Source organism: Lissotriton helveticus, chromosome 2_1 (genome assembly GCF_964261635.1).
Source record: "Lissotriton helveticus chromosome 2_1, aLisHel1.1, whole genome shotgun sequence".
Taxonomy (NCBI): Eukaryota; Metazoa; Chordata; class Amphibia; order Caudata; family Salamandridae; genus Lissotriton; species Lissotriton helveticus.
In genome coordinates, this window is record NC_136059.1 from 1,114,504,583 (window position 1) to 1,114,519,881 (window position 15,299).

The 15,299-nt window shown below is 46.9% G+C and overlaps 1 protein-coding gene across 6 annotated transcripts in view; it reads left to right on the forward strand.

Annotated features, from left to right (window-relative positions):
- Positions 1 to 15,299, forward strand: part of PDE5A (phosphodiesterase 5A) — an 869,998-nt gene that overhangs the window by 381,237 nt on the left and 473,462 nt on the right. The window lies entirely within an intron of this gene.

Genomic DNA, 15,299 nt, shown 5'->3' on the forward strand with positions numbered 1-15,299 from the left:
TGTGATTGGCTTTGGGAAGCCTGGGAGCTTCCTGCTTCCTGAAGGAGCAGAAGGACGACGAGAGACACTGTGATAAGACGTTTTTTTTGTTTTATTACCCACCACCTCCTCAGCTTCAATCCATGCAAGCAGCCACTGTTAAGAGGTACCGATGAGAGGTTAAAAGTGTTACTGCATTCTCATTTTATAAATAAAATACAAACAACAAGCAAACAAAATAGGCCTGGCTTTTATTTTAAGTCCAGACTAAAACATTAAAAACACTGCTGAAGTGAAAAAGAAAACAAAAAAATAATTGTTTTCTGTATACAATAAGTCTCTGCATTTTAATGTGTGGGATCTCAGTGCACATTTGTGATGTGAAATAGTCCCTGATGCATTCAATGCTAACCCTCCATAGAAGGTGGAATGATACACCAAATGGCCAATAGCATGAGATGAGAGAGCCAGGGAGTTCGGGGAGGAGCCAACGACCACTCCATGTATATTTTAACAGATTAGCAAGAACAGATCTTGCAGACAGCTGCGCTGTTAAGTCATACCTAAAGATGATCTATCAGCAATCTAACTGTGCAGCTCTTTATTGTATTTTTTGACCTTGGATGCTAAGACATGTCGCTTCCTCTAACATGGATGCACTTATATTCCTCTGATCATGGGCTAAACAGTGTCATAGGAAGTGAAAAGATGTGATGCACATGTTAGATGCCATCCTCTTTGTTGCATTCCCTTTGAAATGTCTCATTTATAACTCAAGATACAAAGCCATTACCCCCACGTCCCTTTAATCCTCGCCCATTCCTTACATATGGAGATAACCATCCCCCTGACAGAAAAAAGAACAGCGGAATGCTGGTACCCCTACCCCACCCCCTCCAACTGAATGTACATAACTAGTATTTACCCAGCATTCCGTCTGTTCTTTTTTCTGACTGCCGACAGGAATGGGACAAGGTGCTGGGTGCTGCTCCTGCTGCTCAGGTGTGGTGGTCTTTGGCGGTCCCCATATGTCTGCTGGGCTATTCGAAGGGGGAGTTATTTTTGTGTGCCTTCCAGCATGCTCGGATTGCCGGTTGGCGCAGAGGTTTCCGGCTGGCCCTTTGCGGCTGGTGCGCGGGCCCTCCCGGTTGCTTCTGGGTTGCAGGGGTGAGTCTTCCTGGTGGATGGGCCAAGTGGAAGATGCGCCATGGAGGATGGATGGCGGCTAAGGGACATTGCCGGTGGTGAGCGCCTGGGCTGGCTGGTAGGGGCATTGTTGTGCGAGACTGTGTGGTCAGCAATTTGCCGGCCCTTGGTGTGAGCACCACATAGCGGTTTGCCTATGGCTTTTCTTGCTGCTTTTCATGGTTTTGGTAAATGCATATGGGCACTTTGTTTTCCCATTTCCTGTGCACATGCTCATCTCTGGGGGGGCACACCTGGGGTGGCTGGTGGGGCCGTTCTTGTGGCAGGCTGTGTTGTTGGGAGTCTGCTGGCCCCGAGGGTGAGTATTGTGTAGCAGTTATTTCTTCTTCTTTCTTTTCTGCAGGTTTGCTGTGTTGGGCCTGGGTCTGTTGTGTTTGGTGTGGCCTGGAGTCTCTGGCTTCCTCGCATGGACCACTATTTTTGGTCAGCGAGGTCTCAGCCTTGTGTGTCTCTGGTCCCTCTGTCGGACCGGGTTCAAGTCCCTGCTGTGATGGCACAGTCTTCCTCTTTTTTTCATGGTGCTTAGTCTTGGCAGTCTGTGGGATTGATTTGTTGGTGTTCCTGCTCATCTTCCTGCTGGTTTTCCCAGTGCATGGTGCTGTGGGTCAGGGGCGGGGTGTGTGCCTCATATTATTTCGGGTCTCTCCTCCTCCTGAGTTTGTATCACTCCACCTGCAGCTCTGTGTCATTGGTCATCTTTCAGCCGGGGGTGCCTTGGTTCTGTTTGGTGGTCCCTTACAGCATGTTCTTCGGCATCTTATTTTGTCTGTGGCTGGGTTTCCTGCCCTGGCTGGCTTCCGGCTGGGCGGGAGTGTGTGCCTGTTGGGTGCTGGTCGTCCTGTCTCTGGTTGGGTGTGGGGCTTCGAGACTCTTCCTGGGTTTTTTGGTTACCCTGCTGTTGCTGATTCTGCTTGGGTCCGGTTTCTGGCCTGTCCCTCTTCCGGCCTCTGATCCTTCGGTAGGTCATGCAACTTTGTGTCCCACGGACTCAAACTTTCTTGGGTTGTGGTGTCGCAAAGGGTATTACAGTCTGCTTGTGGGGTTTTGGTTTCTGCCTATGTTTTTTCTTGGCTTCTCTGTTCCTGCTTCGCCCCTCATTGGGTGTCCATCACTGGCCTTTGGAGCTTTGGTCCCTTGGGGTGTCGCCTTTGAGTGTTTGCCTGTCGGCTTTATGGCTTCCCTTCCTCTTTTTGGTGTTTTGCTTGGGTGTGGGTGCTCCGGGGCCCCTGGTGGTCCGGCAGTTCTTTGCCTGGTGTGGCTAGGTTCGGGACCAACCTACCTGCCCTTCCATTTTGGCCTTTACTCTGCGCCTGCCTTTCCTTGAAGCGGGCTGGACCGAGCAGTTGGTATACCCGTGCGGGCTGCTTGACTACGGCCCCGGCTTCCTGTCCGCTTTTTGCAGTATGTTGCCCCTGGTTGTGGCTGGTTCTGGCAGCTTTTCTCTCTGCCCACGAGGGTTGGATTGTTTCTGGTGGGGGGCTATTTGGCCCTGTGCCGCTCTTTGCGGGCCTTGGGGTTGCTGTGTTGGTGGGTTCCTGTCTCTGCTGGCCGGTCTGTAGTTCTGTCGGCTGGCTTCATGGGTGCCTGTGGGGATGCTGGCAGGGTTGGGCTGTGGGCACACTGCGTGTCTCCCCTGTACCTGAGGATTCTGGCATGGTGCCACTTTTTAACCTGGGGCTCTGGGACCAGTGGATGTCTGCATCTCTGGTTCCTCTGGGGCTGTCGTGGGACTTTGTCTTTGCCCTTCCGCAGCTGGTATTGGGGTTGTGTGAAGTCGTTCCTGTGTGCTGTCCTTTGTCATGCGGGCCGGTTGGCTGACTGGTCGTTCGGTTGGGGGTTTCCTCCCTCCCGGTTTGAGCTGATTGGCTCAGTCTCCCATGGCCCTTGTCTCTGCTGTTGGTTTTGGGGTCTAGAGTGTGTGGTGACTGGTCGCTGTTTGTGTTGTTTGGTGTGTGGCTCGTCTCCGGAGGTCGGTGGGTTTGTCTTCTCCGGCGCTGTTTTGGCCACTTTTTGTGGATCCCTGTGGGTTGTGGTTGGGGCTGCTGTCCTTGGTGTGTTGTTTGGGGCGGGGTCTTTCCTATTGTGCCTGTTTGGTCTTTGGGTTCGCCTGGGTTCGGTGGCCTTGGGGGTTTGCCATGCCCCGCTTATGGTCCTCTCTGGTTGCGGAGTCCTGTCCGGTTAAGAGTCTGGAGGTGTCCACCCCTTGAGTGGGGTCCCGTTTTTGGCTTTTCCTGGTGGGGTGTTGTGCTTTGCTGGGTTCTAGCCTCTGGCTCTCCTCTTGCTTTTTCCTGTCCAGGTGGGGTATGTGTTTCTAGTTTCCTGGTCCTCAGGGTTGGTCTTTGGGAGTGGCATTCTGGTGCTTGTCGGGCCTGCCTCCTTCTGGCTGCAGCGGTGCCTTTATTGGGCTGGTTTCTGGTGGTTGTGTCCTGTGTCCCCTGCGTTCTTTGTGAGTGCCTCAGTCTTGGCCTGTTGGTGTGTCCCTGTGCCCTGGCTCCGGATCCTTCTCTCAGTCTGGGGACTTTTGCAGTCATCCTGTGTCGCCCCTGGTGTTTGGTGCTGGACGTTCATGCCATGAGGCCTGGTCCTCCTCTGGGGTTTTCAGTGGCAGTGGTGTACTCTCTGCGCGATGTTGGCTGGATCAGTCTGGTTGGTGGGGGCTTGCTCTTGGTGCGTCCTCCCTTTTGGGTTTCTGTGTGGTCCTGCCCTTGTATGATCCTCTGGGTGTGTGCTGTGGCCCCGTAGGCAGGACCTTTCCCCCTTTTTATGGTCTGGTCTGCTGTGGGCCTTCCCAGTGATGATGGGGTTTGTCCTGTTGTCAGCCCTGTCGCTCTACACTTCCTGGTTGGGGCAGGGTCTTTCGGGTCTTCCCCTGCTGCCCCTCAGCTCTCTTCTGGTGTTGGTTGTGTGGGCTTTCGGCATTGTTGGGCGTTCCTGTTGGGCGTTCCTTCTGTTCTCTGTTTGGATTGTTCTCTGTCGGTTCTGCTGCTGTGTCTCTGGGGCTGCTGGGCGGCACTGGGTGTGGTGGCCTTCTGGCCCTGTGGGCGTCCTTACAGACTTTTTGTGCCCTGTGGGGTGCTTGGTCTGTTCTGGTCTGCCTTGTACCTGTTGTTCTGGCGGTGTGGCTGCTTCGGCCACCGTTTTCCTCCTAGGGATTGGCCTTTGGGATTGGGGTCTCTATGGTGTGTCTCTGTTCTGTCCTTGGTTTTGTTTGTCCTTACCTTGTCGCCTTCATGGTGGTTTCCTGGGCTGCTCCAATCCGCTCTTCGGTTTTGGGGGTCGTTGGGGCCTGGGTGCCCTGCTTGTCATTTTTCGTTGGTTGCCTGCCTCATTGGTGGCAGTGGTGGCTTCTCCTTTCCGGTGGCCTGGCTATTCCGGGCCTGGATTGTGTCCCTGGCTTTGCTGGGGTGTCTGTTCGCTTTAGATCTTTATCCGTCTGTGGTCTCCTCGATGTCCTTCTGTGGATGGCGGTATCTAGTGGTTCTTTGGCGGGTGCACCACCTCTGTTGTTGGTTTTAGGGGTGTTCCTGATGTGTGTTGGCTGTCCCCTGGGTGGCAGAGCTGTGGTGTTGCTGTTTTCCGTTCACCTTGCTCATCTCCTGCTTGTTCTGGGTGGTGCGATCCATTTGTTTGGTGGGAGCCTTGCGGGATGTGTGCTCTTGCCTGTTTTTTTCCAGTGCTTATCCCAGTTGCTTCCCTTGTGATGCTTCTTTTGATGTGGTGTCCTGGGTGTTCTTTGGGGGTTTGGAAGGCCGGGTTCCTGGCTTTGGTATGCTCCATACTTTAAGGAATGGGACGAGGACTGGAGGGATCTGGGAGTAATACCCTATTACTTATTGGTAATCTTCGTTACTCCTGGTCCCATTGTCCTCGTCCCATTCCTGGCACTCCTGCCTCCCGGGCGTCCGGCCTTCCTATTCATGGAATGGTAGTTCAGGCGGAATGCTGGGTAAGTACTGGTTATGTACTCCCTGTGGGAGGGGGTGGGGTAGCGGTCCCAGCATACCTCTGTTCTTTTTCTAGCAGGGAGATGGTTATCGCCATACGTATGTAATGGGAACAGGACCAGGAGTAATAAAGATTACTGGTACGTAATAGGGCATTTGCACATGTGAATTCAATGTACAGGTCCAAATGGCTTCACTTATGGGTGCAAATCCACTTTTACAATTTGAAATAAAGTGCATTCACACAACCTTTTCCACAACTACTCTTGCAAACATGCAACCGCCGCTGGATTCCTGGAGCTCTTGTGAAACATCTGTGTGCTCCATTCTTAAGAAATGTGTAAATCTATAGTTGTATGAGTAGCTTGGTTGCAGATTTACAAAATATTTGAATTCACAAGGGTTTTCTTTAGTCAACTTTCATACAAATAAACAAACATCTTCCTTTAACGCGACCACCTCCTTGTTCTCCCTAATAGTGGCTGACCTCATTACTCACGTGTGCACATGATAAAAGGGTGCATGCTAAAACTTCATTTCCGCACAGAGAAAATTAATTAGAGGGACAATAGATTGAGGTTAATTTAGAACCCAAGTGAAAAAAATTATTCAATCTTGAGTAATTTGATTCTCTTTATGAGCAAAGATGATAACAAGATCTTGTGCCCTTTTAAAAAGAGCAGATCAAATATTTTTCATGAATTTGCCTCTTTTAGCCCGCCAAGTTCTGAATCACCAATCTGATTCAGGGCCAGACTCGGGAACCAAAATCACCACAGGCAAAATGCTTAAACCTCAAAAAGTGCTTGCAGTGCACACCTTTATTCTTCCGTTTTATCCTTGTTTTGCCATAGTTATTTCTGGATTGTTTTTGTTTGCGTGCTACCTGAGTTCTGTGATCAACCCTCGTTTCACGCCTGTAAATATTCAAAACAGCAGAAGCGAAGTATCACTCCTAAACAGGTGCACAGCTCCAAGTAGGGATTATAGTATGTGGGTATCTCCCTAGACAATCTGAATAATACATAGATATGTCACGCTAATTGTCAATCTTGTAAATTGTCAGACGAAACAAACAAAACAGATATTAGAAATCTAGATTTATTATGTAGTTAAAAAAGATTAAAAAAAACATACAAGGTTAAAAATCTTTATATCTCTAAAGTGCAATGCATAAAATATACAATCATGAAATACAATGTGCATTAAATGAATATACAGGAAATCATCAATAAAGAGATACATTATTTGAGCAATACATGATGTTATTTGGTTAAGGGTGTGACGAGATTATGATAAATTCCGACGTGCATTTCGGCGCTATACCAGCGCCTTCTTCTAGGGAATCGAGCCACAGATTCCTGGGTTTCTAGAGATAAGTGGGAAGTAAGGATGTAGAGCTTTTCTTATCTTTATGATCCAAACATATCAGTTGTTCTGCGAGGGAGTGCCAATATTTCCTCCAATATTTCTATATATAATGTCGTTATTTGCGAAAATAGTTGGAGGATGTTCCACTATTTCGTCATCAAATTGGGGAAGTGGTACTTTACTTCATTGCGATGGACTTGGTGTTGACAGTTTCTGAGGGCAAATGTCACCATATATAGGTATGATGAAAGGTTAGGCAAGGTCGCTGTTGAAAACCGACAGGTGGTGAAGAACGGAATAAATGATGCGTAGATACGTTATTTCACTGGCGTGGACTGCCTAAACCGTGTTGATATATTCAAGTAGGGATAATCCCATCTTTTTTTCTCTCAAAGTTCTTCCAATTTTTAGCCAAAATTAATCAAAGTACTCCAACATATTTGTTATGCTTCATTTATTTTTTCGTTTCATTCATACGTGATATGCTTATGAATTTAATTGCTTCTCATGCCCCAGATATGCTCGTCCGAGCCTTTTTCTGGACACGCCAAAAATCATATATACATCCTTAGAACCAAATCTTGTTGTACCCAATGCATTTCGGACTGTTAGAGATGCTGTTTTTGTCTCATGCAACGTCCAAACAAGCATTGGCATAGCCAATAGGTTTTGCCTTTGGGACCTTATAAGTGTTTAGCCATGCAACACTTGATGTTGTTGCACCAAGGATATTGTGCTGGATAATTAAACACTTATAAGGTCCCAAAGGCGAGACCTATTAGCTATGCCAATGCTTGTTAAATATAAGGAGGGCCCAATGTATCAGAGGCTTTTTGCCATATCCATCACTATGCGCGGCTCTTCTTTTCCCTCATCTTGAGCTGGATGTACTATGGTTTGGCTCGCAAAGCTTTACCTGTTTTTGCACACAGGTGGGATGCAAATGGATCCATTGTTTGCAGTGCCACAGGTGTACTAATCTGTCATGGTGCAGTATGTCAGAAGGTCTGCCAGAAATTCCCTTTGTGAATCCTTACGAATAGCTGCAATTTCCACCGTGAAGGAGGCATGTAAGAGGCAGCAGGCCACCATCATTGCATCCTCACAATGCCACCATTGCTGCTACTACTAATAAAAATCAACTTGGCATGATGAGAAGGGGCATCGAGGGGAGCCTGCAGTGGTCCTGTGAGCTCGCTCTTTCAATCCAATGTTCCATATAGAGGAAGCAAACCCTCATGTACAGCTTTCACTTTTCCAATTCGTGTCTTCCCTTTTTATGGTCCGTCTTGACAGAACATCTGTCGCCAGACAATGTAAGAAGCACCAAGAGAGGCGCTTTGGCTCCGCCCACATATTGGGAGCCAGGGGCACAGATTTTGATCAGGCAGAAGTTGTGTGCTTCCACAAAAAAGTGATTCTCCTTCAAACAGCTGTGATCATTTTGATTTTGTATCCAGATGCCTGAGGTTGGATTGTAAGGTGCAAAAACATGCCATTGTAATACTATTAAAGTGTCTTAGATAACTAGAGATTTTATGTGGGTTTTTTTCTGGCAGCAACACAGATAGCAGGAGGCTGACATAAACATACATGAATTTGTATGTCTGACTTGACAGTACATTCATAAGCAAGACCCATTGGCATTGCCAATGCTTGTTGTATGTCCAATTGTTTGCAACCGCACTAACAGCTTCAAATCGCTGAACATTGAAACCTATCACTCACTCACTTATGAGTCTCGGCGTGTTGCAGTGTGGACATAACAAGTCGCCAATCAGTTTGTGAATCCCATTTTCCATAAGGACATTGCAAATGTGTGTTTGCTGCTGGCTAAACTGTATTTGTAAGTAAATAATTTCCCCATCACGCCTCAAAGCAGAGGTCAGGTTTTATTTTCCACAGGCCTCAGGCAAAAGTGCAAATGGCCTGCAGTTAAACATGTTTAAACTCTAAAATACCGCATCAATTTGTAAGTTATTTCCTCTATAAATAAAAAGCCAAATACATCCTGTTTGTTCCGCTCACAAACGATCTGTACTAAGAATGGAAGGTGAGCTCAGTATGTAAACAATTCAGGCTTCAGTGGTAAGCACGCCAAGTGAATACTCCGATTTTAAAATCTCTCTCCAAACATCCTGCGCTTGACTCTAAAAACACTAGCACCGTGTTCTTGAAATGGAGGAATGAAGTAATTATCTTAGGCCTAAAAATACATAAACGAAAAAGTCTTGCAAAATGGGTCATTGGTATTAATATGAATTGAACTCTTGCTTACCCTAAATTGTCTCTTAATCTCTACTCATGAGGATACACACAAGCATCTGTCCAACAGAACACGACTCACAAAAACTGTACACTTAATAATTTCCTACATTTAAATAGCAAAACACAATCCACTACCTATACATCTGCATCAAAACACAAGCACATATTGGGGAGAGCAACACACACACAGACATGCATTAGACCAGGCTTTTGCAACTAGTAGTAGCTCGTGAGCTACAGGTAGCTCTCCATCTACTTGGAAGTTGCTCTCCTGTGTGCAACGCAGCATACTTAATTAGAAGCTTTTGCTTGGTTTGATTAATATATCTATATCAAAATTGAAAAGTGTGTGTTTGAGACGTAAAAATGTATGTATTTTCAGATCGCATAACCTGATGTTTGGAGAAAAATGGTTGAATTTCCAAAATGTGTATAAAGCTGATTGATTTTGAGTGATAAATTATGTGGCATTCAGCAGAATTATTACTAATATTATTAACTACATTATTAACTTGTGTGGGGGCACTGCAGCCATGGCTGTTATTTATTATCCATGTAAAGGCATTCCACATTGATAAAGCATTTTTTACATTACTCAACCCCTTAATGGCGCCCGACATCTCCTTGGCAATCCCAATGGGCTACAAGATCACTCGAGAGTACCGTCTTCGCAAGCCAGGAGGAGGACTCGCTATCATCCACAAGGAATCCATCAAATGCACAACATCCACAAAGGGCACCACCCCATTCCTGGAACACCTGCACTTCAAGCTGCACATCTCAGAAAACGTAATCTTGAACGGAACCGTCGCCTGCTAACCACCCATCCACCATTACCAACCTCTTCATCAACTTCGTCACTCCACTCACCATTGACTCCAGAGCCTACATTCTCCTCGGTGACCTCAACTTTGACCTAGAAGACCGAAACAAACCCTGCTCCACAGCACTCCTCTAAAGCTTCAGCAATAACAGACTCGCCTGGCTTGGCCCAGGACAAACACCCATTGGACTCCATCTTCACCACAAGTAACAGCATCAAATACAACACCACCACACCACTCATATGGACGACCACTCCATCGTCCACTTTTAAATCAACACACCGCAAGTCAACACCCCTACTAGGTTCAGCATTCCAAGCTGCAGCTAGGGCTAAATCACAGAAGCAGACTGGCTCATCGCTGTGAATAGAGATCAAACTAGTCCCACAGACAACCTCGACAAGGACATCAACAACTTCAACAGTTTGATCAAGAACTGCACGAACTCCTTTGCACCCGTCAAACCCAACATGCATATTAGATTATACCAGCAGGCCAGCTGGTGCACATTAGACTTCAGAGACACCAAACAACACTTTAAACAACTAGAAAGGAAATGAGAGCCAGCTAGGACACCACTGACCGAACAACTTACAAGGCTGCACTCAGACGCTATCACCAGCAAATACGAGACACCAAGAAAAAAGCACTAGTGGACTGCATCAAAGGATGTTCCAACAGCTGCAAATAGATCTTCTTGATCGTTAAGGATTTCACATCATCCTTAGCCACTGTCACCAACATCTCTGCCTCCCAACCACTCTACAGCAATGTATCCAACTTCTTCCACAGTAAAATCACAAACATCTAAAGCAACTGTGCACAACATCCCAACCCCAGAGACGTTATTGCTAATCTACCTACCACCAACCAAGACAGCCATCTGACTGAATGGACAACCCTTACCAGAAACAACACAGCGGTAATCATGCAGACCATCCCCTCAGGGGCCCCAACAGACCCATGCCCCACCACATCTACAACCTGGGAACCTCACCAATCCGCACCATCCTGACCCACCCTGACTAACATCATCAAAGGTTGCGGGCCGCTACTTAACGGGGGTGGCAGCATGAAGGGCTGGGTGGCGAGTGGAGGTAGGAAGGGCGGGTAAATGAAAAAAGCATTGCACTTACCTGCACACCGGCTGGCCTCTTCCTCTCTGTTCTCTTTGGTGGAGTCCTGGAGCAGGAAGGAAGCAGGAACCAGAAAGCACACAGACTCCCAATCTCTCCCAGCTAATCACAGCGCTGCCTTACAGCAGCTTTGTGATTGGTCTGAGTGCCGTGGGTTGGTGCTCAGAGAGGGGCAGGGGGCATTGGCCTGTTCTCTACCCAGGTTGTAATGCAGCTTGGGTGGAGAACATGCAAAGTGTGCATGAATGTGTGGCTGGCCCGAGACGGCCTGGCAGACATTCATGCAAATTTTACAGAGTGCCACCACTGTTCCGGTGATGTGCAGCCCTGCCCCGACCTTAAACAGGGGAGGCACAGATGGAAAAATACAATCATGATAACTTTAGTTATTATCATTTTATTTTTCCTTTTGTCAACTGCTCACAGAGCAGTGGGGCGACGCTCCTCCGCCTTAGTGAAGGAGCCGCCCCTGATAATCACAACCTCCATCACGTCCACCATTTTCCTAAACGAATGAAAACTTACAGAAATTAACGCCCTCCTCAAGAAGCCCACAGCCGATCCGAATCAACTGAAGAATGTCCAACCCATGTCTCCATTTTTCTATCGAGCCAAAGCGATTGAGAAGGCCCTCAATAGCAATTTACAATCCACCTCGAACTACACCATCTTCTAGTCAACACTCTATACGGACTCATAAAGAACCACAGCACTAAAACAGCACGCATCTTGGCCACTGATGACATTTGAATCATTCTGGACTGAGGAGAAACAGCGTCCCTCATCCTGCTCGACATCTCCGCGGCCTTCAACATCGTCTCCCATAACACCCTCAACAGAGGACTTCATGAGCTTTGCATACAAGGATCCGCTCTCAAATCAATATGCCCCTTCCGCACAGGAAGAACCCAAAGGGTCATGCTGCCACCCCTCACACCAGAGACCAGGAAATTGATATGTGGAGTCCCACAGGAATCGTCCCATAGCCCCACCCTTTTCAACACCCGTTGCTCTCCAACATCATCTGATCTCATGGCATCACTGTCATCTCCTATTCTGATGGCACCCAACTAGTCCTTTCCCTGACGATCAAATTAACCTCCGTCAGAACCAACTTCACCAACTGTATGACCATGGTAGCAGACTGGATGCGAAACAACTGCCTGCAGCTCAATTCCAACTAGACAGAAGTACTGGTCTTCGACAACAAGACCTCCCCATGGGACTCCACATGATGGCCATCAGAGCTAGGACCAACACCCACAGACCATGCAAGAAAACCATCCTAAATGAGAAGCTCAACATGGCAGTGTGCTCCTCCTGCTTCCATAACCTACGCATGCAGTAAAAAATATTCAAATGGGTTCCTCAGAATACCAGACCTACCATCACACAAGCACTCATCACCTGCAGGCTGGACTATGGCAACAGTCTATATGCCGAAATCTCCAAACAACTCCTACGCCGACTCCAGACCATCCAAACCACCACTGCAAGACTCATACTCGACCCCCCATGCCACACCCACATCACACTACGCCTCAGGAAGCTTCACTGGCTCCCCATTCACAAGCACAGCCAATTCAAACTTCTCACACACTCATACAAAACCCTACACAGCTCAGGACCAGAATACCTGAACAGCTGTATTTACTTTCACCAATCCGCGAGGCACCTACACTCTGCCTCAAACTCACTCGCACACATTTCCCGCATCCGCAAAAGCAAAACTGGTGTTCGTTCATTCTCCTACATCACACCCAAGACATGGAACTACCTCCCTCAACACATCAGAGCCTCCTCCTCACTTTTTGACTTCGGCAAGAAGCTAAAGACCTGACTTTTGGCTTTTCTTCCCAGGTATCTAATTATGTGGTATGTATGGTTATCCTCAATCACTGCCATTGGCAATGCATGGAGCATATGGAATATACCCTCTTCCTCATCTTTCTTTTTGACTTAGATGCCCACAATCCTACACACCTGCCCAAACACCTGAATACCCTCTCGGGTGATTAGTGCGCTGTACAAATCAATGTAACATAACATTACTATGGACAACTGTATCTTTGGGGATCACTGCTGGTAATCTTGGGCCACTAATGTAATCCTGTCTGATGTGGTCCTTATTACAACAGTAATAATATAGTAGCTCATGCAGTGACATAGCTTCAGGGGGTTGTTTGGGGTGTTACACCCCCTCCTAAAAAAATATTTTGTTTTAAATAGTTGTGTACAGGTGCGTTCAGTTGGGTATGGTGAAGTGTCTGTCGGATTTCACCTGGGATTTTTACATGCCCACACTGACAAAAACACACACACACACACACTGCCTCTGATCTTTTTTGAAGGCTATAAAAAATCCTGATTAGTTGTAAAAAGTTTGTGTTTTAAGTGTTCCAACCATCTGCCCTCCTCTTTTTTTCCACTCTCACTTAAGTCTCCCTCACGTTGTGCTTTTCATATGTGTTTTAAAAAAATATCCCACCGTGATTGTTGGGAAACCTGAGGCTCACTGCCTCCCCCCTCCTAATTCCATTGACCAAGCTACACCCCTGAGCTTATGATGGTTCTCATTGAAAATAAGTAGCTCTTATTACAGAAAAAGGTTGACGACCCATGATTTAGACATATAAAGAACACCTTACAAAGAACACCACATTCATGCCCAGCACAGATTAAACATGCAGCATTGTCAGTAAACTATTTCAGACTGGAAGTAACAGGTTGCTAGGCTAGGGTATACATGCTTAACACAATGTTATGTAACATAACAAACCGTAATGTAACAACGTAAAATAACAGCATATGCAAGACACCTTTTTAATGGACTGCAAAACTAATCATGCTGCCATATATGTGGGTTTACTCGTGTGTGCCTCGAATCTCAGATATTGAGCATTCCACTGGGTGTTTTCGAAAGAATATTAGATGTGGTACTGTTTACGTAAGTTAAAATGTGTTTCCAATGAAGTGAGAGGAATGATTGTAGAGGCCAGACTCAACAGTAGACCCCAAAGGTATTGTTCTGAGAAGCATGTCACATTTGCTGCATGTGTGCATACGTGTCACTCTGTGGATTGTTGCTGTTCCTTCACCTTTAAGTGAGTGTGGAAATGGTCATCACCAATATGTAGAACTGGAGGGGGAAGTGAGTCATAACTGCACCTTCTTCTGTAATTGAAACAACAGAATGCCTAGCCATGAAGTATGACCCAGCACCTGCAAACCTTGTAGCCTTTGCGTTCATCAACTCCCTCCGTCATTTTGGACGCCCTCAATATGTTGCGCTTTGCCTTTAACCAGCTGGCTCCAAGCTGCCCCATACAGCTGATAAGGAACCTGCTCCAGCAAGCAGTATCTCTTCATAAATTAAAGTGGCCACCCTTTCAGTTCTCTCTACATCTCAAGAGCCAGATGTGAGGCAAGACGGGAGGACAGAGGTGGAGCAACTGCAATAGTAACCTCTAGATGAAAGTTCCCCCACATATAGTTGTACCATTATATGTTCTCACTGGAGTTTCCGCTGCAAAGATTTCTAAAGCTGCGCTACTTCTCTGAAGTGTACCCTGCAAGCATTTATAATTGTCAATTAATTTCCAATGTGATAATGAGTACAGGGTGTGGTATGACCTGTTCTCTGACTGTGTATAAGTAGCTGATACTTCATTGGGCATCTATCTACATTACAAATCTTGATATACTTGCCTACCCTGATTGAAAATTATTAAGTAAAAAAATACCAAATATTGTTGCAATTAATTCAAGGAGCCCGTCGAGGCGGAGGGCAGATCGTACTCCTCAAAATAAAATCAGAGGGTTAAATCATATAAAATGATGAGATAGAGAGGAGAGGGCAGGGAATAGTAAGATGTTGTGAGGAACAGTAAGGGTGAAGGAGAAGATGTTGAAACACATCAGTGAATTTGTACACTTTTTGTCAATCATCCATCACATTTTATCTTCCAATAAACATCAGTGGACGCATTCCACGTCCACACCTTCTCTCTGATGTGAGGTATAGTTGATACTCATAGTGCCCCTTCAGTTATAGCAAATTGTATTAGTACCTGGTTGTTTTAGAAGGGAGAGAAACAAAACAATGTTACTTGCTGCTAGCATTCCTCCCATTTTTAGGAAATTTAAATTACCTGTGTAACAGCTGCCCAATTTTATTTTTAACTGTTATTCAGTTTAACTGTCCTGACTATAACTCCTAACTTAAAGACAATTATTGACGTCTATTGCAGTGTTTAACCCCTCCCATGCTCGTGACGGAACCGTTCCGTCACGAGCCTCGGGTAGGCTGTGCTGGTGACGGAACGGTTCCGTCACGGCCTGCTCGCCGCGCCTGCACGGCGCGAATTCCGTGCCTGCGCTGAAGGTTCTATTAGGCGGGCGGGGCTGTGACGGAACCGTTCCGTCATAAGCACAGCTCAACCGCGAGCCGTGACGGAGCGGTTCCGTCACGAGCACGGGACCGCCGCGCGGCCCCGCCTCCCCCTTAGCGCTTTGGCAGAATAGCCGCCGCAACGAAGGGGTTAACTCAAAGCTTCCTCTTACAAGTAGGG